Genomic DNA, 26115 nt, shown 5'->3' with positions numbered 1-26115 from the left:
TTATCCATTATCCCTTTTTTTTGGCTATAAAGAGGTGCCGAGTAAATAACTTGACAAATGCCATGAATGGTGAAGGGTATAAACGATTCGGCTCGGCCGAACTTGAAACGCTTTTATTTGTATTCATATAATTGAGAAAAATCAAAATCACATTAAGAGCTGGGATTCTATCTGACAAATATCCACTCATTGCCAATCGGAGGATATAATCCCATCTCTACTCATTTGTAATTCAACTCAAATTTATGCCTCAATATTCAGCAGCCTAGTTGCGTTAATTTATCTACATCACTTCATACATCATTAAAAAAGGGTTAAAAAACATTTTTTCCATTTTTCAATATGGACAAATCCTTTGGATTTTATTAATCGATATTTCATGTCCATTATTACAATGCCAACGTGAGAGTTTTGCAAATAACTAGCCATTTGCATATTAACGACACTGCTTTGCCATTTCAGAGGATCTCCCATGTGATTTGCATGCATAAAGTTTACTCAATTAATGGACAAGTTAAAAACGGACACATTTTTATTTGCCATTTCAGCCAGTATGGCAAAAAAGAAAAACTTATGAAAGACATAGAATGACCATGTCGGTGGAGTGGACACAGATAATTGCATTAAAATATAATTGCATCGAGATTTTTAGAACTTTAAATGTATAAAAAAGTGAGTTAAATTTTTTCTTCTCCATCCCTGAGGAATTTTGGTAATAAACTTGTCTCTCTGTTTGTTTCATTGCACCAATTTCCTCACTTTAATTTCATTCATCAAATTTTGTATTGGCCCGCCTTTATTAAAGCAGCCAGTTCTTACCTTTCTTTATACTGTATGGTTTTTGTTCCCTGTTTCTGTTATGTAGTCTACCTCTTAGTTTTGGCCAATTTCTGTATGGTTTTTGTTCCCTGTTTCTGTTATGTAGTCTACCTCTTAGTTTTGGCCAATTTCGTTTTTTTCTCTGTTTGTTTATATTTGCCACTGTAAACACTGGAAGCTCTTCCTACCAGCTTTAGTGAATAGCAGCAAATTACAAATTTAGCATTTTCAGCCTGTAGGCACTAATTGAGGTAACCCACAGACATAATTTGCCTAATTTTAGAGGACATGCAAGATAAAGATGAAACATTGATTTTTTTAGCCTAAAGACTAAAAATAACGATGGGCCACTAACATTTTTGCCCCATTCTAAATTTGTTGAAGCAAAAGGGGTTATTAAAGAGTGATAGCATTTATGCAAATTTGTCCATGAACATTCCATTAAGGAACTGGGGCAAACTTCTCACAATTAAATGAGTGCTGTTCGATTCGAGTTTAAGCTCAATGATAAGGGACCTCCTTTTTATAGCCGTGTCCGAACGGCGTGCCGCAAAGCGACACCTCTTTGGGGAGAAGTTTTTACAGGGCAAAGTACCTCACAAATGTCGCCAGCATTAGGAGGGGATAACCACCGCTGAAAAATTTTCTGATGTTTCTGCCAGGATTCGAACCCAGGCGTTCAGCTTCAAAGGCGGACATGCTCACCACTGCGCTACGGTGATAGAACATTGCTTAAATGGTAAGGGCGAAATGACAAAAGAGGTTGATAATGGGAAACTAAAAAAGGATAATGGCAAGTCAGCTGATGAAGATTCATGGCGAATTAGAAATCGCGATACTTACTATTAAAAGTTTTTTGCTGTGCTGTTCTTTCAATAGAAAGCATTGAACAAAATGGTCTTTAGCCGGGCATTATCCTGCAATGGATTCTACAAAAAAAATCTCATGGGTTTTTATGATCTCTGCAATAGGACGGAGGTATAGTAATATCGTCAATATTGATCTGAGACCCAACAAAGTATAAAGGTATAGACGATCAAGAGTCTTGACATTCTAGGTCGATTTAGTCATGTCCTTCCTTCTGTCTGTCGAAAGCACACTAACTTTCGAAGGAGTAGAACTATGCCTATGAAATTTTGCACAAATACTTTCTATCAGTGTAGGTCGGTTGAGATTGTAAATTGTGCAAATCGCTCCACGTTTTGATATAGCTGCCATATAAACCGATCTCTCGTCTTGTCTTTTCGGGCCTCTAAAGGGAGCTATTATCCAATTTGGAATCATCGTGCAAAATTTCAACAAAATCGAATAAGAATTACGTCCTCTAAAGGTTCAAGAAGTACAATTGGTAGATCGATTTATATGGGAGTTATATCTTAACCTGGAAAGATTTGTCCCATTGACAATTACCACCGACCTTGTGATGAAAAGCGTCGCTGGCTCGTTTTTGACCACAGAACTTACAAATCAGAATATTTTTAAAGTTAACGGACAATGTACATAACAAAAATGGCAATACCTCAACAACACAATAGTGGTAACACTACGATGATGAGAACACCATAATACGCAAACACTGTCGCCAGCTGATCTATGTGTGTGAATGGCTGTGTGTGTGCCTCGCCAGGGTATAAAAGGGCGAGAACTTAGCACAGCGTGGAAGTTCGCTAGTGGAAGGCTTACAGAGCTACGAGTTGGTCAAGCGTATACACGCACCGCCAACCCAGACTTATCTGTTTGCAAGTAATCTGCTATTGGTCTTGGGTTATTAGAGCCTGCCTGAGTAAACACTCCACTGCTCTCATAACCTCGTGCCGTATTGTCTTAATTCTGCAGTGCACTTAACCGTGGGTGAATACAAATCCTCTACCAACGCCCTCATACCTGACCGAAGCCAGCATGAGTATCAATTTTATTCCACCTTGTTTTGCACGTAATCGCACCCCTGGTTGGGGGCGGACCACCATTTAAAACTCCTTCTGAACTCCAGGTCAGGGCACCCGGTTGATTACATGCAAATTTGATTTCTCTGATGATCTCCTGATTTTACTTCCCATTTTTGCTGATTCATTAATTACTCAATTAAAGGAAATAAACTATAGTGTCAATACTTTCGATATTTATTATTATTAATATCGAATGTTGCGATTATCGATAGTTTGCCAGCTCTATAACAGATGTAACTTTGGATTGGGCAAAAAGTTCGGGAGAAAAACCACCTCTCGACAGACAAAAATCACACCCTACAAGACACTGCTAATACCCGTGCTGTTGTATGGCTCCATGGGTACTTATGGAAGCAGATGAGGTAGTTCTTGGAGTGTTTGAGAGAAAGATCCTTCGTAAAATACATGGATTTAGATATAACTCCCATATATATGTGCATCCGATTTGGACTTAAATTGCAATGATATAGTCATTTGTAAACTGATCCTCACGACATTTTTCACAAGAGATTCTTTTTAAGTCTCGACATTGTTAGTGAATTTCATGGAAATCGGTTCAGATTTAGACATAGATCCCATATATATGTTCATCCGATTTGGACTAATATTGCAATAATTTGGTCATTTGTTAACCGATTTACACGAAAATTGGCACAAAGGATTCCCTTAAGACTCCCGGTATTGATATTGAGTTTAATAGAAGTCGGTTCCGATTTAGATATAGCTCCATATTTTCATCCGATTTTGAATAATACTCAATAATCAACAAATCTCCAGAAAATTTGGCAGCAAGGTTTCTCTTATAACTCTTCTGATGACTGATGAATTTCACAGAAATTTATTCAGTTAAAGATATAGCTCCCATATATATGCATTGTCCGATTTTCACTTTTAAGGCCTTTGCTTACCCATTTATCAATTGATCTTCTCAAAAACACAAATTTAAGCAAATTTTATATTCGACGACTTAGCCTGCATATGTAATGTGTTGTAGGGTATCAAAAAGTTGGCTTCGCCCGACTTTGGCCCGTCCTTACTTGTTTGGCATAAATTTGTCTTTCAATTACGCGGGTTTTAAATTAATCGAAGTGAAATATGTTAAAAAGAATTCAAAATCAATTAACTGATTTTTTCAATTAAACGAGTTATTCAATTAATCGAGTTTTTCAATTAACCGATTTTTTTCTATTAACCTAGTTTTTCAATTAACCGAGTTTTTCAAATAACCGAGTTTTTCAATTAACAAAATTTGTTCAATTAACCGAGTTTTTCAATTAACCGAATTTTTCAATTAACCGAGTTTTTTAATTAACCGAGTTTTTCAATTAACCGGGGTTTTCAATTAACCGAGATTTTTAATTACCCGAGTTTTTCAATTAACCGAGTTTTTCAATTAACCGAATTTGTTCAATTAACCGAATTTTTCAATTAACCAGGTTTTTTAATTAAAACGTGTTTGCCCGGCTTTGGCCCGTCCTTAATTGTTTGGCATGAATTGGTCTTTCAATTAGGCGGGTTTTCAATTTAACGGTTTTCAATTAAGCGAAATGAAATGTGTTTAAAAGTCTAAAAATCAATTAGTTCAAGTAATTTTTTGCAAATAACTGATTTTTTTATTTAACCGCGTTTTTTCAATTATACGGGGTTTTCAATCAACCGAGTTTTTCAATTAACCGGGGTTTTCAATTAACCGAGTTTTTCATTTAACCGAGTTTTTCAATTAACCGAGTTTTTTAATTAACCGAGTTTTTCAATTAAAAGGTGTTCAATTATGTTTTTCCTTGGGTTTGCTTTGATGTTACTTTAAAGTTTTATCATTCTTAAGGCAACTTCTGCTACTCTAATGACGATAGTAGAAGTGAATGGGCGTAACATCATTCACTTGTGGGACAACAGAGAGAAAAAAGTTGAAGAACAACTCAAAAGCATATTGAATGAATCAGAATAAGTAATGAATGAATGAGGAGTGTATTGAATGAAAAGGGGGCATTGAATTGAAAAGCATCCTTCCTGAAGGTATAATACTTTTTGCTTGCAATTAGGAAAATCTTTTGTTACTCTTTAAATTTGAACAGAGGTAAGGCACAACATAAAGGCAGTATATTTTTAATTTAAAAACGAGAAAAAGTTGTATTGTGTTTAGTGTAACAGGGGCGCATTTTTTCATACCCATCATTAAAGAGGAACATTTGTGAATCTTATATTGATTTCAATCAGGGGTTTGATTGATATGATAGCAAAATTAAAAGGTGGAGCTATGTGATCCGCTTTCGACATAATTATTGGAGTTGATAATATAACATATCAATCCGAGTTTAGTTGAGAATCGAAGCAAAGCGAGTGTCTCATGAGATCAATAGAATCTAAGACGGGGTTAGGTTAGGTTAGGTAAGAGTGGCTGTTCTTTACAGACTTACTAAGACAATTTTAGATCCCCAGTAGTGACAGACCAAAGCCTCTGGTGGGATTCGCCACATAACCCCAAAATTTCCAATTTCAAAGCCTTTGGTGCTCTCAAGAACTGAAAATGGGATAAAGGCTTATATGACAGTTGCATAAAGTCTCAAGAAATGAACTATTGTCCTTACTATTCCAATGGAATCCAACACCAGGAAACCTCTTCTGCAAGGATAAAATGCTCATATATGACAACATCTATACAATCCAGAATTGTTTGTTACAGATTATAAGTTTCTCTCCTCTCGACTTTAATATTAAATTTATCAACTTTTAAATTCCTTGATTGTCGGTGCGAATCCATTTAACAACAAAATTTAAAAAAATTAAACATTCAAGACAAGCGTTGAAATCTTAATGGGTTGCCAAACAACAACAAAATGTCTATGCCATTAGTCCTTTGGAAAAAAGTTTCGTTATTATCCCTGTTTTACGACTTGCGTTTTGGCTCTCCCAGCTAAAAAGTGCAACAAACTTGGAGTAAGGGATCATGGTTGTGTAGCCATTTGGTATTTACCAATTTTTGTTGTTATGCGCTGTATTTGCACATAAAAGAATATGACTTTTTTGTGTTTTTAACACAAACATACAAAGCCATACGAAATAGGAAGGAAAAAGTGCTCATATACATTTAGCCGTGTAAAAGTAAAACAAAATTGTGTTAAAATCCTCAGGAAGAACAACTCTAAATTGCTTCAAACATAATCCTTGCTCATATATAAAAATTACATTCTTTATATTATGGATTTTCTTTGCGGTTAAAGTTAAATTTGGTTTATTTAAAATATATGGGGAACATTGTTTATAGTATAAAAATATTATTCTGCCCTTGAAGGTGTAAAAAGACAATGTGGAAGTTAAAGCCAAATATTGTTAAGTACTTTTGGAAATTGTCGCAATCTGGCGATTTGTAATAAAGAGATAAGCCGTCCTAAATTACCGGGTAAAGAAAGGAGGTACTAGATGATACCTTTGTATCGGAGAATATCAGCGGAGGGATATTTGACCGGGAAGTGTTAGAGGAGCACAGTTTCTCTGATCATCGTTGTATTCGTTACAGCTTTGGAGAAAAATACTGCAGTATTGGTCCCCGTGCTCAACAGAAAACAGTCGCAGTGCAATACATTAAGTCACACATTCTGCCTAAAAAGCGGAAGCGGAAACTGCGGAGGACATTGACATAATGGTCAAGCGGATCACGAAGGTCCTGAATGTCCCGCTTGTGTTCACATATCCTAGGGCTAAACCAAGTACAAACAGCGACCACCACGGTGGACCCTAGAACTGGTTGGTCTAAGGAGGGGTTTGTAGGAATGTCTATAAAGCCGAGTTAATAAAATACAAGGGCTCTAAAACTGGTTGGTCTAAGGAGGGGTTGCAGGGACGTCTATAAAGCTGAGTTAAGACAAGTAAAAAGGATGTCTACAAACCTAACATAAGTCACTGTGTTAAATTTCAGTGAAATCAGATTTTAAATGTGCCTTTTATGGGGCCAAAGACTTTAAATCGAGAAATAGGTCTATATGACAGCTATATCCAAATCTGGACCGATCAGGGCCAAATTGAAGAAATATGTCAAAGGGCCTAAGACAACTCACTGTTCCAAATTTAAGCAAAATCGGATAATAAATGTGGCTTTTATGGGCCTAAGACCCTAAATCGGAGGATCGGTCTATATGAAAGCTATATCCAAATCTGGACCGATCTGGGCCAAATTGACGAATGATGCCGAAGGGCCTAACACAACTCACTGTTCCAAATTTAAGCAAAATCGGATAATAAATGTGGCTTTTATGGGCCTAAGACCCTAAATCGGAGGATCGGTCTATATGGCAGCTATATCCAAATCTGGACCGATCTGAGCCAAATTGACGGAGGATGACAAAGGGCCAAACACAACTCACTGTCCCAAATTTCAGCAAAATCTGATGATAAATGTGGGCCTAAAACCCTAAATCGGAGGATCGGTCTATATGGCAGCTATATCCAAATCTGAACCGATCTAGGCGAAATTGATGAAGGATATCAAAGGGCCTAACACAACTCACTGTCTTAAATTCCAGCAAAATCGGATAATAAATGTGGCTTTTTTGGGACTAAGACCCTAAATCTGAGGATCGGTTTATATGGCAGCTATATCCAAATCTGGACCGATTTGGGCAAAATTAACGAAGGACTTTCGGAGGCTTAACACAACTCTCTGTCCCAAATTTCATCAAAATCGGATTATAAATGTGGCTTTTATGGGCCTAAGACCCTAAATCGGCCGATCGGTCTATATGGGGGCTATATCAAGATATAGTCCGATATAGCCCATTTTCGAACTTAACCTGCTTGTGGACAAAAAACGAACCTGTGCAAAATTTCAGCTCATTATCTCCATTTTTAAAGACTGTAGCGTGATTTCAACAGACAGACGGACAGGCGGACGGACATGTCTAGATCGCCATAGATTTTTACTCTGATCAAGAATATATATACTTTATAGGGTCGGAAATGGATATTTGATGTGTTGCAAACGGAATGACAAAATTAATATACCCCCATCCTTTGGTGGTGGGTATAAAAATACAAGGGCCCTGGAACTGGTTGGTCTAAGGAGGGGATGCAGGGGCGTCTATAAAGCAGAGCTAAGAAAATACGATGGCGAGCCGAAAAAGGCTCAAAATAAGTCATGGTTGGAATTCTGCAGCTCCGTCGATGATACATTTGGGGCCTCTAGGTTAAGAAAGATTCTATCTTCGAAGCCTATTACGGTGGAATAAATTTAGAAGTCATAAAATGTATGCACAATGTCTAATGAGGAAACACTAAAAATACTCATTAATACTCATTTTCCTGGAAATTCCAATGGACACAATTTTTATACCCTCCACCAGGATGGGGGTATACTAATTTCGTCATTCTGTTTGTAACTCCTCGAAATATTCCTCTGAGACCCCATAAAGTATAAATATTCTTGATCGTCATGTCATTTTAAGTCGATCTAGCCATGTCCGTCCTTCTGCCTGTCGAAAGCACGCCAACTTCCGAAGAAGTAAAGCTAGCCGCTTGAAATTTTGCACGAATACTTCTCAGAAGTGTAGGTCGGTTGGGATTGTAATTGGGCCATATCGGTCCACATTTTGATATAGCTGCCCCATAAACCGATCTTGGACCTTGATTTCTTAAGTCACTAGAGGGTGCAATTCTAATCCGATTTGGCTGAAATTTTGCATGAGGTGTTTTGTTATGACTTCCAATAACTGTGCCAAATATGGTTCAATCGGTCCATAACCTGATATAGCTGCGATATAAACCGATTTTGAATCTTGACTTCTTGGTCCACTAGAGAGCGCAATTCTTATCCGATTTGGCTGAAATTTAGCAAGAGGTGTTTTGTTATGACTTCCAATAACTGTGCTACGTATGGTTCAAATCGGTCCATAACCTGATATAGCTGCCATAAAAACCGATCTGGGATCTTGACTTCTCGAGTATCTAGAGGACGCAATTATTATCCGATTTGGCTGAAATTGTACAACGACTTCTCTCATGAACTTCAACATACGTTTCGATTACGGACTAAATCGGTCTATAGCCTGATATAGCTCCCTTATAAACCGATCTCCCTATTTTACTTCTTGAGCCCATTAAGGACGCAATTTTTATTCGAATAGCTCCAATACCATAGCAATTCTCTCCTTTTATCATATATTTGCCTAAAAAGCGATACCGGGACAAGAACTCTACAAATGCGATCCATGGTGGAGGGTATATAAGTTTCGGTCCGGCCGAACATAGCACGCTTTTACTTCTTTTGATTGCATTACGTGTCTAACGATGACCGTCGCCTCTCTCCGTATGCCTAGCTTAAAAACTAACCTTTTCTCTCGGGATATCTTAACCCCATCGGCGCCGCTTTCGCATTACTTCGAGGTGGATCCCCTTGTGGCTCTTACGCCATACGTTTCAGTATTCCTGCGTCCAGGTGTTATCTCCATATAGCAGTTGCTATATAATTGATGTCTCTACAATGTCTCTTTTCTTTGACCTGAGTATCTCTTCGACAAAAGTTGCCACAGCAATCCTCTCTGCTGCACCTCTAAGTTGTTAGGTTTTCCGCTCTTATGTTGGAAGACCCTGTGCTTTGGATCATCCACCACCTCTTCTTCATAGATACAGAATGGTGAGCTTCATTTTCTCTTTCTGTATAGGTTTTAGCGGAAGTATTCGTGTCCAGATATTGCCAGCGCCACATTAAAGTTTAAGTCGCTTTTCTTGCTACTGACACTTTTCTCTACCCTGAGTATCTCTTCGACAAAAGTTGCCATAGGTTTTCCGCTTTATGGTGGAAGACTGTGTACTTTGCATCATCCACCACCTCTTCTTCATAGATTCAGAATAGTGAGCTTCATTTTCTCTTTCTGTATAGGTTTTAGCGGAAGTATTCGTGTCCAGATATTGCCGGCGCCACATAGAAGTTTAAGTCGTCTTTCTTGCTACTGACACTCTTCTCTTCCCTGAGTATCTCTTCGACAAAAGTTGCCACAGCAATCCTCTCTGCTGCATCTCTTCGTTGTTAGGTTTTCTGATTTATGGTGGAAGACCGTGTGCATTGCATCATCCACCACCTTTTCCACCTTCATAGATACAGAATGGTGAGCTTCATGTTTCCATTCTGCATAGGTTATTGCAGAAGTATCCGTGTTCAGATATTGCCAGCCCAACATAGAAGTTTACATCAACTTTCTTGCTACTGATCCATTGTCGTATATCGCGGATAAGGTTAAAGGGCCATCTGCCTCGCGTGTCATTATTCCAACTTGACTGCAAGCGTGTCTTGTCGTATATCTATATTCTAGGGCCTGTAAGTCTATTGGCACCACACCGGCAATGACGAGAACTTTGGGATCAAACACTGTTTGGTAAGATGAAGCAACTCTTAGAGCAACCGTCCTTTGTACCAAAAGCAGCGCTTTAGCCCTGCATTTAGCCCAAATCTCGCTTCCATATAAAATAATACCATTTCAGGCCTCCATTAATAGCTTGCGCCTGCCTGTTAGGGGTCCTGCGATGTTCGTCATTAATTTCCCTACTTGGGACGTTGTCTTCGCCCCTTTTGAAACGTCAAGTCGTACCCCTAGGTATATCACGTGCCTTCTATAGACGGCGGCCTCGATCGGCATATCCATCTCTGTGGGCATATGTTTCCTCAGGAGTATCTCAGTCTTTTGGTTCTGGTCATGACCTGCTGTAGTCTTTGTTGCGTATTGTTCGTATTTCTTGCTGCGATGACAGCGGCAATGCCGTCTGCTTATCCCACCAGATATGTGTTAACTAGCATCTTTATCCTCAGTATTTCGTCGTAGCTGACGTTTCAAAGATATCGCCCGACATTATTCCATACCTCCTCATACCCTCGATGGATGTGAGACGAGCACCAGGTCCTTCAGGTAACTTCTCATGATAGTCATCAGATATCGCGGCACTTTAAGGTCTTTCTTCATGGCCCGCAATACGTCCACCCACCTGATGCTGTTAAAGGTGTTCTTAACGTTAAACGTTGTCAATAGGACGACCGGTCTGTAGCGAGGGTTCTGCTTCCAAAACCTCAACTATGTCCTTTAGGGTCCCTTTTGTTGACTTCAGTGGGTGGAAGCCATGTTGCCGTCTCGAGAGTTCTCCACCTGCGGCGATTGGCTTCGCGAGTCATGGCTTTATTAAAAGCTCCAACAGCATGCCTGCTGTGTCCATCATGCACAGTGGGCAGTAAGACGACAGCGATTTTGGTTCGGTTTTGTTGTTTCCTTGCATCTGGGAATTTTCCTTCTGACAGACATTTACTATAGGTGTTCAGAAGCATTTCTGTTTGTTTCTCGGCGATTATTTTCATGACTTCTACTGGAACTTCGTCGGGGCCAGCCGCCTTTCCGCTTTGAAGGCTAAGTGTAGTTGTAGTAAGTGTAGTTCTTCAAGTGTAAGTAATCAGAGATTGTCTTGATCAGAATTTTTCTTGATCAGACTTTGTCTTGATCAGACTTTGTCTTGATCAGACTTTGTCTTGATCAGACTTCGTTTTGATCAGACTTCGTTTTGATCAGACTTCGTTTTGATCAGACTTTGTCTTGATCAGACTTTGTCTTGATCAGACTTTGTCTTGATCAGACTTTGTCTTGATCAGACTTTGTCTTGATCAGACTTTGTCTTGATCTGACTTTGTCTTGATCAGACTTTGTCTTGATCAGACCTTGTCTTGATCTGACTTTGTCTTGATCTGACTTTGTCTTCATCAGACTTTGTCTTCATCAGACTTTGTATTGATCAGACTTTGTCTTGATCAGCGTTTGTCTTGATCGGACTTTGTCTTGATCAGACTTTGTCTTCATTGATCAGACTTTGTCTTGATCTGACTTTGTTTTGATCAGATTTTGTGTTGATCAGACTTTGTCGTTATCAGACTTTGTTTTGATCAGACTTTATATTGATCTGACTTTGTTTTGATCAGACTTGGTCTTGATCAGACTTTGTATTGATCAGACTTTGTCTTGATCAGACTTTATCTTGATCAGACTTTGTCTTGATCAGACTTTGTCTTGATCAGACTTTGTCTCGATCAGATTTTGTCTTGATCAGACTTTGTCTTGAACAGACTTTGTCTTGATCAGACTTTGTCTCGATCAGATTTTGTGTTGATCTTGTCTTGTTCAGAATTTGTATTGATCAGACTTTGTATTGATCAGACTTTGTCTTGATCAGACTTTGTCTTGATCAGACTTTGTCTTAATCAGACTTTGTTTTGATCAGGCTTGATCTTGATCAGACTTGACCTTGATCAGACTTTGTCTTAATCAGCCTTTGTCTTGATCAGATTATGAAGTGAATAAATCATTGCAGGCTACCATACTTCTCTAGATTGACCTCCTTGAAAAGACCACTGTTTGTCCTGTTAGTGTTGCTCCACAATGGCAAAGAAAATTGACTTTAATACGTCAACCCAGAAGGCGTTATTCGCTAGTATTCCATTTCGATGGCTTTATAATCTTCTACAAATCAAATATACCGTCAAAATATCAATATTACCAAAAAAAATGCCATAAGTTTGCACACATTAGCCTATAATCCAAAGGATTAACTTCTACTCTGGTTTAACCTTGAACATTTGCAATATTTGTGTAAGTATTTGGCATGAATTCCAGTTTTGGTAGTACACACATATAAATGTATGTACATACATCCATCTGCACTTGCATTTCTATACAGTCTTCACTTATTTAAGTGTCTATGTATGTATGTGTTTACCTCAGCATAACTGTTGGAAACATTTTTTTTTGATTTGTTGTCCTTGAAGCAATATGTTATACCTGTTCTTCATAACAGCATAAAGGATGCTAGGATCCTTAAGCCGGCATTTAACCGAAAATTTGTACTTTTATGTATTTCACAAAGTTGAGTGAGAGGGAGAGAGAGAGAGCAAAACTGAATTTTATTTTTAGAGGTTTCGGCTGAATGTGCAACTAAGCAGCATCAAAAAATGCCATAACTTGTAATGGAATCTTTACGTGTTGGATTTCATTTTTCAAATGTATAGGTGACAGAAACAAGGAGAGGAGATGAAAGGCAAAAAAATGTAAAACAAAGTTTTAAGCTTTCATAACTAATTTGGATGAATCATAACGTAATAGATTCTAAGTAAATTTGCTTGTACCGTAAAAATGTTTTGCAGCATACATGTTGTATATGATGTAAGTAGTAACAAAAAGGATGTAAGTAGTAACATAGTTAGGTTGTTTGTGAAATATAATATTTGATGAAAGTTATTTGGGAAATTTCCGAGAAATGGTATGTTGCAATGTAGCAATAATAAGTAAATTAAGTACAACAATTAAGAAAAAAAATTATGTTGTTAATTAATTTTTGATATATGTTGTGTTAGTAATTAACTGGATTTTAAGATTTTTCAAATTTATAATGTAGTAGTTTTTCTTAAAATCCAGTTAATTACAAACACAACAATTAATTAACAACATTATTTTTTGTTCTTAATTGTTGTACTTAATTACTTAAGGAAAGGATAAGTGAAATAATAGTAGGTTTTATTAAATATCGTAAAATAACTCTAGTGGACCTTGAGGATTATGTTAAGCGGAAAGATGTGATTTTTGCAAAGTTAGTGAAAAGAAATTGCCTGATCCTTGAATCAAATTTAGCAGCCATTGGTATACGCTCCGTTTCTAAAGGTGCCTAGGCTTTCTTGTTCACTACCATCACTTTGCTCATATCACTTGGCTGTTAAGGCTCCCGGCTATACGGATCATTTTTGTGATACTTTAACAACATCCTATGCAATTCGCATATGTGACTGTTGAAAGACCACAGAGAACAACACCCCGGTTCACCTGTTGGTCAATATCTTATTCATGAAACTTTTTGTTATCAAATCTATTTTTATTTTTGACCTTAATCCAATTGAGATTACGACTGAACAAACCAGGTGCTGAAAAGATCGAGACGTGAACTGGGACTTGGGGAAAGTTTTAGGAAGACTGCATCGACATTGTCTTTAGATGACTTTAGGGCACTGACTATAGGTGAACAAATTGCCCAGATAGACGAATGGATGAGCACGGTGAATGGTGTGCTCCTTGACAGACGTCGAAACTATGTAAGGTGAAGTGGTAGATCCGTGAGCTGGAAACTATGTGGCGGAACGTCAGGCGTCAGAGGAGTTCCAATGCTGTAGGTCTTGTATCACGCTGAAAGGACTACCTTAGTAATATGAGAACGTACACGCAACTATTGATTACGAGTAAAGAATATCACTTAAGGAGATTTTTACATGACAACAGAGATGATCCATGGGGCAAGGTATACCTCATGCGCCGACGCTTGGGCAACAGGGTTCTAGTCCGAGTGGCCTGGGCGGTTTTAGAGTGGGGCACAATATGTTAACTTCTTGGAACGAGTGTGCTAAGGTGTTAATGGGAACATTCTTTGCCCATGCAGATGAGCACGAACAGGCTCCCAGTGTGAAGATGATCGTGCCTCCTCCAAGTCTGGAAAGGGTCTAGATAGTGGACAGTGTCTGCCGGCTTAGAAGCGGGAGGTCCAGTCATACCGTCCATGCCAGTTGGACGGTATGACTGGACAGATGTATAAATGCATCTGGAAGGCTATACCTGACTTTGTCGGGTTGATCCTCACACGATGTGTTGAAGTAGGCTATTTTCCTCGTACGTGGAAATGTGCTGAAGTGCTAAGGTGTTAATGGGAACATTCTTACCCCATGCGGATGAGCACGAACAGGCTCCTAGTGTGGAGATAGTTGTGCCTACTCCAAGTCTAGAATGGGTCAAGATAGTGAACATTGTCTGCCGGCTTAGAAGCGGAAGGTCACCGGGCATGGACGGCATGACTAGACAAATGTGTAAAAGCGTCTGGAAGGCTATACCTGACCATTTCGAGTTGATCCTCACACGATGTGTCAAAGCAGGCTATTTCCCTCGTATGTTTAAATGTCCTCGAGTCGTAGTCCTTCTCAAATCGCCCGATCGATTGAGGAGCAATCCAAGATCCTATCGGGACATCAGCCTCCTCGCCGTGCTTGCAAAAGTATTGAAAAGAATAATGGTGACAGGATTTAGGGAGGGCTAAGAAGGAGCGTACTTCTCCGTGCCAGTTCGGCTTTCGGGAGGATGCCTGGATCCATGTGCAGAACTATGTGAGAGAGTCTAGCGCCAAATATTGCCTTGGCATATTTGTTGATATTAAAGGCGCGTTTGATTACCTTTCATGGCGTACTCACGAGATTAGGCGAAATAAGTTGTCGAGATCTTTCTCTCTGGTGTAGTTACTTCTATGATAGAAGGGCATGCATGGTTGTTGTTAGCGCTACGGTTTGGAAGAATTTTCAGCGTGGCTGCCCTCGGGGGTCCATCTATGCTCCATACATATGGAACCTTATGATGGATCCCGTGCTGGGACGTCTCGCTGAGTCCTTCAAAATCAGTGCAAATGTGGATGACCTGGTCATCGCTCGCGAAACTCACAGTGAGCTTGCCATGAGCATTGTGTGCGAATGAACGTCACGGAGGACAAAGCCGTGATAAGGTTGCTCAAGGGCATTTTGTCGCGGAATCGTCTACCCACGATTCGATCTGGTGGAGCTAGCATCAGTAACGTTGCGCTCTTAAAATATTTGGGAGTGTTTCAGACAGAATAGGTTTCCTGGTACATTTGGATCGGGTGAAGGAGAAGACGACTGGAGTAGCCGGAATGGTTAGAGAAATGATTGATAGCTTTTGTGGTCTTATTCGGTCATCCATGAGGTTGACCGCGTTGATTGTTGAGTCCCATGGTGGAGCTGATATGTGTTTTTTTGATGTATGTTGTTTTGGTGCCTCTCTCGTATGCTGGCTATAGGTCGGCTTAGGGCGATTTCTATCTCCTAGGTGACCAGCCCGGAACTGTTTGGGGTTCAACTGGTAGTAGACTTTTAAGACTGCGAAGTCTGACCGCAGACTTTAATCTGGTACCACGGGTGTCAGGAGCCCCTGTAACTTCGGTTTCAGCCTGACAATGGTGATGACCCAATGGGGACCAATGTGATGGCTGTGGTTTGTACTCAAATCGCTGGTAGAACACAAGCTCAGCGTGGAGTTTCAACCGCGTGCCGTAACCCATAGATCGGAAGGAGTTTTGGATGGTGCTCCGCTCCTAACCAAGGAGGTGAACACGTACAAATACATGGGATCAAATTGGTACCCATGTGTGGGTTACCACATGTGGGGGCGTTCCTAGACGCCACGATATTTGGCCACGATTGCAGGCATCTGCGTTTAACACGACATTCGTGTCAACTTACTCTCAAGCCGGGTCCGAAATTTTTCACATGATCCGATAACAACTCAGCTCTAACCATTCAAATTTAAAAGAGTTATCTCTTTCCGTTCCCAAATGAATTTTTACTATTTTTTTTTATTCTTTCTTATTGTGCCACGTACTTGACGTACCAGAATGATTGAAAGAGATGCGCCAGGATGTTTTACCTCAATATATTGAGTATCCCAAGATGAAAAGAGTGACAAGGAAAGCCATTCATTGCATGCGCGGATTTCTAGCCAATAATCAACCTCAACAATGTGTCATGTCATCCGCAAAAGGGGAACATAATGTTGTAACATAATTTAAACTCACATTTTTTACCATTAATAAGCAGATCTCAGTTGGTAAATTTCAAACTCTTTCAGAGTTTATTTGGATTTTTTCGATGTTATGACAATTACTAATGTTACAAGCCTTTTATTTTCGCACTACTGCATTACGATGTCGTATTATGATCTGCTGTGTTCGTTATACTTTAAACAAAACAAAAAATTACTCATGGGAGTTGTTGTTTTTGCACCTTTAAATACCTATTTTGGGATGGATATTTCTTTATCGAGTAAATATCGCAAAGCAATGTGTGTGCATCAGAAAGTCTTGTTGTGTTTTCTTGTACTTGGCAGCCATTTGTCTTTTGCTCTAACGATTATCGGGATGCAGACTACAAATTTCCGAAATACCGAGGTGACCAATTTTAAGGGCCTGCCAAAAGGCGACCGGACAAACTATGGCCTTGAAATTTTGCACACAATCTTGCTAACACCTCAGCTCTACTCGTTCTTATAGGGAATTTTTACTATTTTTTTTCGATTTTGCCCCATTGTGCGTTGGAGCATTTCCTATATCATTGCACGGCTTTAGCCACTAACACACCGGCACTTAGGTGGGCACACAATGCATTGAACCAACTTAGAGGCGTGGTATGGAAAACAACAAAGGATTTTGTAAGTAGCGCGGAATTCCCGACTTAGATTTTCTGGCTACTAGATATTCGAGGCTACTTTTAAATATTTGGAGCTCGCGAGCAGCCGATTACTGGCTTAGGTGTATGACCATAGTCTTTCAACCTTACCTACTTATTTTCTTTAAAATTTTTCTCTTCTTCAGGTAACATTGTGTAAGAATAAATTAATCCACTCAAACTATCGCTTATATTTATTTATGTGTGTTTGGGATAAGACTTTTTGCCGCCATGTGTACAAAACCACCAATTGCCTAAATAGAGACAATTTTTTTTTACAAGAACCAAAATGTTCTTTTATTTTTAGGCATTGCAGATATTTTGGATTCCGTTTCTCAAACCCTTAAGAAACCACAAGTTGAAATGATCATTGAATTAAACCCCCACAAAAAGGGGTTTCTCGAGCAATTACAATAAACTGAGACAAGCAAAATGTTACCGCAGCAACATAAAAACGACAGCTGTTACAGCAAACAAATTTCGCAATTGTAACGAATAATTAATGAGATTGGCCGGGAAATAAGCGGTGCGAACATCTTTGCTACCGAAAGGGCATTGTGAAAAGTTTAGAAGTGAGTTGGTAAGTAAGAAAAGTGTAAATTAAAATAAATTATTAAAAGCCATGAATTGAATCTAAGAATCTAATCTTTGATTGTAATGGATTTGTTGCCTACTTTCAACAGTCATTGATAGAGTACGTGATGCTATAGCCTACTTTTAGGCTTAAATATCGATTTAAATTCAATGCCTGCCTTTATGTGTTCAATACATATTGCGTAGCCACACAGACTAAACAATTTATCTACATTTATTTACTACTTATGGGGATATTCGATTTCATTTACTCCTTTGCCCTGTCATGGCCTTATGATATTTCTTTATGTCAATGCCACAAAGAGAAAGTATGAAAGTGTTATACATTGTCATAAATTGCTTACTTAAGTAATTTATTAAGACTGTGATTTTTGCCATGGTCTTTTTCAGCCAAATGCCAGAGGAGGCATTCTTTGCTGACGCAGCTCAATGTGACATGTCATAAATTTCTGAAATAAAATATTAATGATGAATTTATCAATAGGCGGCTGCGTTTATCTGTAAAACTAATTACTTAGCCAAATTGTTGAAATTTATGCGCGGGGCGCGGTAAATAAAGGTAAATATTACTGATGTGAAAGGAGCCCAAAGGGAATTTTAATTAAGAAGAATGCTTTAAAATTGCTTTTATTGAGAATATAATTTTGTTAATTATTATTAAGGAATTAAAAGCTTATTGATATTGCTTTGGGTTGAGAGATTCATGAAATACCATTTCTTTACAAAATTCCTAGCAATAATGAATGAGTGAATGAATCAGCCCTTAGTTGGAAGAGACTAATTAATTATCTTTGCAATTTGTATAATGAAAAATCATTACTTTTTTTGTAATGACAAAAGGGTTTTGGATGGTAAAATCTTTTGATGAAATAATGGGGTATAGCGCGAAAGTTTTGTAAAAAACTTTGAAGGCATAACCCTTAAAGTAGGCAACAATTTTAATGCTGAGAGAAATAAGATTATGTTACAAGTAAAAGCTTGCTAAGTTCGTCCGGGCCGAATCTTGGCAGCCCACCACCATGGATTCAGCTAAAAATTTATACAAACAAAATTTAGTTGAAGGGCATAAAATTGAATTTACATACTTCTGCAATACTTCTACAAACTTCTGTCAAATCAGCAAAAATTAATACGTCTAGGACCGGAAGGAGGATAATCGAGAGATCGGTTTATATGGGAGGTATACCAGGCTATAGACCAATTTGGACCGTTTTTGGCACAGTTGTTGGAAGTCACAGAGCTGTATGTGCAAAATTTCAGCCAAATCGGACAAAAATTGAGGCTTGTAAGGACTCAAGAAGTCAAATCGGGAGCTTTATCCAAATCTTTACCGATGCAGCCCATTTGCAATCCCCAATGACCTACATCAATAAGAGGAAGTGGCTAGCTTAACGTGTTCAACTGCTATCGTGATTTCAACGGACGGACGGACATGGCTAGATCGACTCAGAATGTCGATGCGATCAAGAAAATATACACTTTATGGGGTCTTAGGTCAATATTTCGAGGTGTTACAAACGGAATGACCAGCTTAGTATACCCCCATCCTATGATGGCGGGTATAAAAATAATTACCTTTTTGTAATGACAAAAGAGTTTTAAGAGCTGAAATCTTTTTCTTGAAATAAAGTTGTATAGAGCGAATGTTTTGCTGGAAGCTTCGAAAGCATAACCCCCTAAAGTATGCATCAATTTTCATGTAGCGAGAGAGAAATAAAATTATTGCGTTGCCCAAAAAGTAATTGAGGATTTTTCATATAGTCGGCGTGGACAAATTTTTTCACAGCTTGTGACTCTGTAATTGCTGATAACTGCAGCTGTTACTTTTAGCTTGCTTTAGAAAAAAAGTGTAAAAAAAGTATATTTGATTAAAGTTCATTCTAAGTTTTATTAAAAATGCATTTACTTTCTTTTAAAAAATCCGCAATTACTTTTTGGGCAACCCAATAAATAACATTTAATAGCGTGCTAAGTTCGGGGAGGGCAAATTTTATATACCCTCCACCATGGATCGCATGTTGGAAGACTATAGCAGATGTTGGAGACTATAGCAGAAGTCAATGTGTAAAATTTCAGCCAATTTGAATAAGACTTGCGCCCTGTAGGGGCTCTAGAAGTAAACTAGGGAGATCGGTTTGTATGAGGGCAGTATCAGGCTATAGTCGATTCAGACAATATGTGGCACGTATATTCAAGGTCATGGGAAAAGCCGTTGTTCTAAATTTCAGCCACATCGGATAATAATTGCGCTCCCTAGAGGCTCAGTAATCGAAGATCCCAGATCGGTTTATATGGCAGCTATATCAGATTATGGACTGCTTTAAACCAAAGTTGGCCCAGTTTTTGGAAGTCATAACAAAACACGTCGTGCAAAATTTGAACTAAATCGGTTAGGAATTGCGCAAACTAGAGGCTCAAGGAGTCAAGATTCAAGATTGCCTTATATGGCAGCTATATCACTTAAGGACCGATTAGAACGATACTAAGCACAGTTATTGGAAGTCATAACAAAACACTTTATGCAAAATTTCAGCCAAATGGGATAGCAATTGCACCCTCTAGAGGCTCAAGAATTCAAGACCCCAGATCGGTTTGTACGGCAGTTTTATCAGGCTATGGACCGATTTCAACCATACTTCGCATAGTCATAACAAAACATGTCTTGCGAATTTCAACTAAATCGGATAAGAATTGCGCCCTCCAGAGGCTCAAGAAACCAAGATCCAAGATCGGTTTATATGGTAGCTATATCAAAAGTCCGATATGGATCAATTACAATCTCAACCGACCTGCTCTTATAAAAAGTATTTGTGCAAAATTTCAAGTGCCTAGCTTTATTCCTTCCAAAGTTAGCGTGCTTTCGCCAGACGGACGAGCGGGAAGACATGGCTAGATCGACTTAAAATGTCATGACGATCAAGGATGCAAATGCAAACTTGGCCATTAACATTCCGTTAAGAAATTGGGACAAACTTCTCACAAATCAATTTTAAGCTCAATGATAAGGGACCTCATTTTTATAGCTGAGTCCGAAGGGCATGCCGCAGAGCTACATCTCTTTGGGGAGAAGTTTTTACATGGCAAACTACCTCACAAATGACGCCAGCATTAGGAGGGTATAATCAACTCTGAAAATTCTTCTGATGTTCCTGCCAGGATTCGAACCCAGGCGTTCAACTTCATAGGCGGACATGCAAACCTCTGCGCTATGGTGAACGATCAAGGTTATATGTACTTAATAGGGTCTTTGACGAATATTTCGAGGAGTTACAAACAGAATGACGAAATTAATATACCGCCATCCTATGGTGGAGGGTAAAAAAGAAATGACTTTAAGTTAGATCAGCTTCAATTGTGTTTAGCCATTTCAATCATTGCCTCTAAAATATCTTTTTGCCATTTTCCTCACTATAAACAGGGTACTACTTTTTTTGCCTATTTTTATCCAGCGTCGTTTATTTTATGTAGAGTTTGACCGCAATTCGCTTGAAAAGCTGAACAGAATACTCAGCTTTAGTTTGCAAATAACTTACAATAAATACAAAATACATTGTCTAAAGAAGAAGCATATGCAGCTAGCTGTCTTCCGTATGACACATGCACACAACCCACCACTATAACACCCCATCACACCTCTCTTTCTTTTACACATCCAACTTTTGTCTCTCATACTCTCACCTAGTGCTCTCATATTATGCCAGTGTATTTGTGGGGGCGTCCACAGTAATAAAGATTTCTTTTAGTGTACTCAGTGTCTTGCACCTGACGGTTTTCTATTATTTCACCTAACTACTGTTGTTGTAATATGGCTTTGCTTTAGCACAAACACATGAGTCTTAAGTGAAAGGCAACAACAATGATGTGTTGAGTAATTTACTAATTTCAATATGATTAATACGAATTTTAAAAAATCCAGCCTTAACCAGCACCTTGGTATTACGATTAAATTTTATGCTAAATTTAAAGTTTATAGGTTCAGCCAATTCTTCTGGGCGAATATATACAGATTAAAGATCAAAAACCCCTTAAGTTGTTCCCCCTTTGAACATTCCACAAACACCCATGGCAAAGTTTGATGCATTCGTTTACCTTGAAATACTTTTGCGTGCTGACAAACATGTGAAAAAAAATTTAAAAAGTTGGAAGTTCTTCTAAATATTCTTGCTGCTATCCTTACAATAGATACTTTATGTGAAGCACATGGTACAATGGTACACATACACATGCATATACATAAATATCACACATCCATCAATATGTCGCATATTACGCATGAAGTATGTATGTATTTGGTTATGGTTACGTCCAAATAACGGAAGCCCCTTGCTGCTGCTACTTGAATAATATCAAATATCTAAGGGTTGAAATCAGATATCTCTATTGTGAAAATCTGGTTCGATTCTTTTTAGGGCATTTTTTCGCTTTGATTTGCTATTCACAAAGAAGCCGTCTAAATGTTATCCTTTTAGTTTGGGGGGGTACCTTGTGAAAGGATGTAAATTGAATAACGGATCATGGCTATTGTACGTATGCAGCTAAGTAGAAACATGTTATAACAGGAAGACAGAAGAAACTATTAATGCGCCATGAGATAATGTTGTAACGAGAAATATTTTTTCGATTGAATAGAATAATGGTTAAGAAAAGATGCTTAGCCAGCTTCACAGGTAATGTTTTCTTTAAAGTACTATAAGCATAGAATGGGATTTTGGTCCCATTTTATTATATTAGCTTTAAGAAAATATGATTAGACTTATTTTACTTGTCATATTATGGGCAGTAGTAGTGAAGAATATCTTTGTTGGCATGGAGTACGCAACCCAAGAAAAGTAAAATAAAACTCAACAAGTAAAAAAGTATTAAGTATTTGGATATCCACCACCTCGGGTATATATGTAAACCACCTTTCGTCATAATCCGGTGAAAAATCCATTATTTATGTACCCATTTTAGCTAAATTGATATACGGGCCGATTTGGACCAAACTCGGTACGGACATTGAGTGGGTCTCTTTGGCAGCTATATCTAAATATAGAGCGATGTGAACCATATATCACACGGATGTCGATAAGCCTAACATAAGTCAATGTGTCAAATTTCAGCTTAATCGGATAATAAATGCACCTTTTATGGGCCCAAGATCTTAAATCGAGAGATCGGACTATATGGCAGCTGTATCCAAGTCTGGACCGATAAGAGCAGTCTTCCAGAAGGATATCGAGGGGCTTAACGCAACCCACTGTCCTAAATTTCATCGAAATCGAATAAAAAATTTGCATATTATGGGCCCAAAAGCTTAAACCGAGAGATCGGACTATATGGCAGCTATATCCAAATCTGGACCGATCTGGTCCAAATTGAAGAAGAATGTCGAGTGGCCTAACATAGCTCACTGTCTCTAATTTAGCAAAATCGAATAATAAATGTGACTTTTATGGGTCTAAGACCTTAAATAGGCCGATCGGTCTAATAAATGCGCCTTTTATGGGACGAAGACCTTAAATTGAGAGATCGGTCCATGTGGCAGCTATATTCAAATCTCGACTGATCTGCGCGAAATTAAAGCAGGATGTCGAGTGGCCTAACACAAGTCACTGTCTCAGATTTCAGAAAAATCGGATAATAGATGTAGTTTTTATTGGCGTAAGACATAAAATCGGCAGATCGGTCTATATGAGGGCTATATAAAGATTTAGTTCGATATAGCCGATCTTCGAACTTCAGCTCAATATCAACAGACAGGCAGGCAGTCGGACGGACATGGTTAGATCACCTTAGATTTTTACGACAATCAAGATTTTTTTTACTTTATCGGATACGAAATCGATATTTGGATATGTTGCAAACGGAATGACAAAATGAAGATCCTTCGGTGATGGGTATAAAAATATATTTGTAAAGCCTTCTGGGTTTTTGAATGGTGAATAGCATAAATGTACGTCCCATACTAAATTTCAGTCAAATCGGATGAAATTTGAGGCTTCTATGGCCTCGAGAAGTCAAATCGGGGTATTGGATTCTTTAGGGGTTCTATCGGGTTAAAGAACGATTCGGATTAGACTTGTCACTGATAAATGTCAGAACAAAAGTCGTGCCAAATTTCACGATAGAGGCCTCTTGGGGCTGAAGAAGTCAAAACCGGGGATGGGTTTATATGGAAGCGATATCCATATCTGAACCAATATAGCCCATTTCCAATCCCCAGCGACCTATATCAATAAGATGTATCTTTGAAAAATTTCAAAGGGCATTACGCGTTTGACCGCTATTTTGATATACAGACGGATGGACATGTCTAAATCGACTCAGTATGTCAAGACAATCGAGAATATATATACTTTAGAGGGTCCTGATCAATATTTCGAGCTGTTACATATGGAATGACTAGACTAATGGCGGGTATGTTCTATAGTGGTGGGTATTCTATAGTGTTGGGTATTCTAAAGTGGTGGGTATTCTATAGTGGTGGGTATTCTATAGTGGTGGGTATTCTATTGTGTTGGGTATTCTTTAGTGGTGGGTTTTCTATAGTGGTGGCTATTCTATAGTGGTGGCTATTCTATAGTGGTGGGTGTAAAGAGAAAACATACCGGAACTTTTGCTGAAAATCTTCAACAGGTGCCTGAAAAGTAGGGTAGGCTCTTAACAACTTAATTCTTACTATATCAAATATTTTATACTATTTTTTTTCCAATTCTATCCCATTGTGCGACGCATCACAGCTACAGTCATCACAGCTACAGTCATTATTTTATACTATTTTTTTTCCAATTCTATCCCATTGTGCGACGCATCACAGCTAAAGTCATTAAGGCGGGAAATAGGGATAAGGCCGAAGGCCATCAACTGTCAGGGTAATAAAAGGGCTAAAACTGTCTAGACTTTCACAGTTAACAGCTCGCGATGCTGAAGGCAAGGCGTGTGGGAATATCTCAGTGGAAATAGTCACACTAACAGTTGAAATATGTATCATCTAAAATATCATCAGGTACTTCTAAATCCCACTGAATATGAAGCTTACAAACGTTGACACTTAATAACAAAAGGCCGCTAAGAAGACCGCGCAATCAGTAAATTCAATAGTTATTTTGACGGATGCAGCAGCGTACTTCAGGCGGAGGTCCGAGCGGCACTGGAGACGATGTCAATTTGATATCGGCGGTCCTATCACACTGTCACGTGGACATTCAGGCGCTGCTTAATGCTGTGTCGTTGGACCATATGGGGTCGAAACTAGTTTGAAAATGCAGAAAGCTGCTTAGAACCATGGGAAATGATGCTGAGCTGGGTTGGCTCTACTGGGTCCCGGGCCGGGCGGCTGGAGTTTGGGCCAGGAATGGATGGCTAATTGCTGCAAAGCGCTGGGGAATCAGTGAGTTATCCATTATGGGAACTTTCTACGATGACCGCGCGAGGACGAACATGTCCTCCGGAAAACGGCCGCCGGCAAGCCGGCTCCCCCGAAAAACCGGATCCCCGACAAACCGGCTCACACGGCAAGCCGGCTCCCCCGAAAAACCGGATCCCCGACAAACCGGATACCCGGCAAACCAGAGTAGTTCTGGCTCAATTACGTTCTGGCAGATGCAGCCATTCCATACGTTCCGGCAGATGTTCTGCCATAGCCAATTAAAGTAGAGTAAGATGCAGCCGCTTCAATTCCCACAGAGCAAGGATTGATGCAGACGTGCAAGATGTATATTCTGATTGTAACCAGAGACCACACGACACACGTCACCTATTTAACTGCTCAGCCAGACCCTCTCAAACCAGACCTGGGATGCACCCCATCTTAGTCGCAGAGCTCCTGGCTCTGGACGCTCAACAGAATCAAGCAGACGAAAGATAAAACACAATAAACTGCTACTGCGTGGGCTGGTGGTGGGGATTGCAAGTTGGCAAAGGCCTTTTGGCCGAGCATTTAGCGCTTATCCTAAGACTGACATCGATCATCGATCGCTAATTGCCGCAGATAGTGCTAGGAAATCACAGAGTCTTCCACTGTGGGAATGTGTTGTACACTGAGGCGGCTGCCCTTGACGATGGGGGACTCCATCGGGTCAATCCGGTACGAATAATCGGCTGCCATGAGATTGAAGTTTCTTTTGTATCACTGTCCCGCAGTTGCAAGGAGTAGTAGAGATGGCAAACTATTGATAATCGAAACATTCAATATTTTCGATGTTGCTAATAATAAATCTCCATAGTATCGATACTATCGTTAATTTCCCATCACCTATATTTCAAACGAAAATGAGAAGTCAAATCCGGAGATCGATTTATATAGAAGCAATATCAATACGCAGACCGAATAAAACCAAATTTAATAAAGTCAGATGAAAGTCATGAGAGAAATCATTGTACAAAACGTTAGCTCAATTGGATGAAAATTGCGCCCTCTATAGGCGCAATGTATCTTATAGGATGCATTCAGTGTGCGAACGTTTGTTTCGGTTCAATTTTGCAAAAAATGTA

The 26115-nt window shown here is 39.0% G+C and overlaps 1 protein-coding gene across 1 annotated transcript in view; it reads right to left on the bottom strand.

The window, feature by feature from the left end:
- LOC106090136 (MOXD1 homolog 1) overlaps positions 1-26115 on the bottom strand; it is a 76850-nt gene that overhangs the window by 48027 nt on the left and 2708 nt on the right. The gene's annotated exons all lie outside the window — the stretch shown is intronic.

Source organism: Stomoxys calcitrans, chromosome 5 (assembly GCF_963082655.1).
Source record: "Stomoxys calcitrans chromosome 5, idStoCalc2.1, whole genome shotgun sequence".
Lineage (NCBI taxonomy): Eukaryota > Metazoa > Arthropoda > Insecta > Diptera > Muscidae > Stomoxys > Stomoxys calcitrans.
The sequence above is the reverse complement of the archived record's forward strand: the minus strand, read 5'-3'. Positions and strand labels throughout refer to the sequence as shown.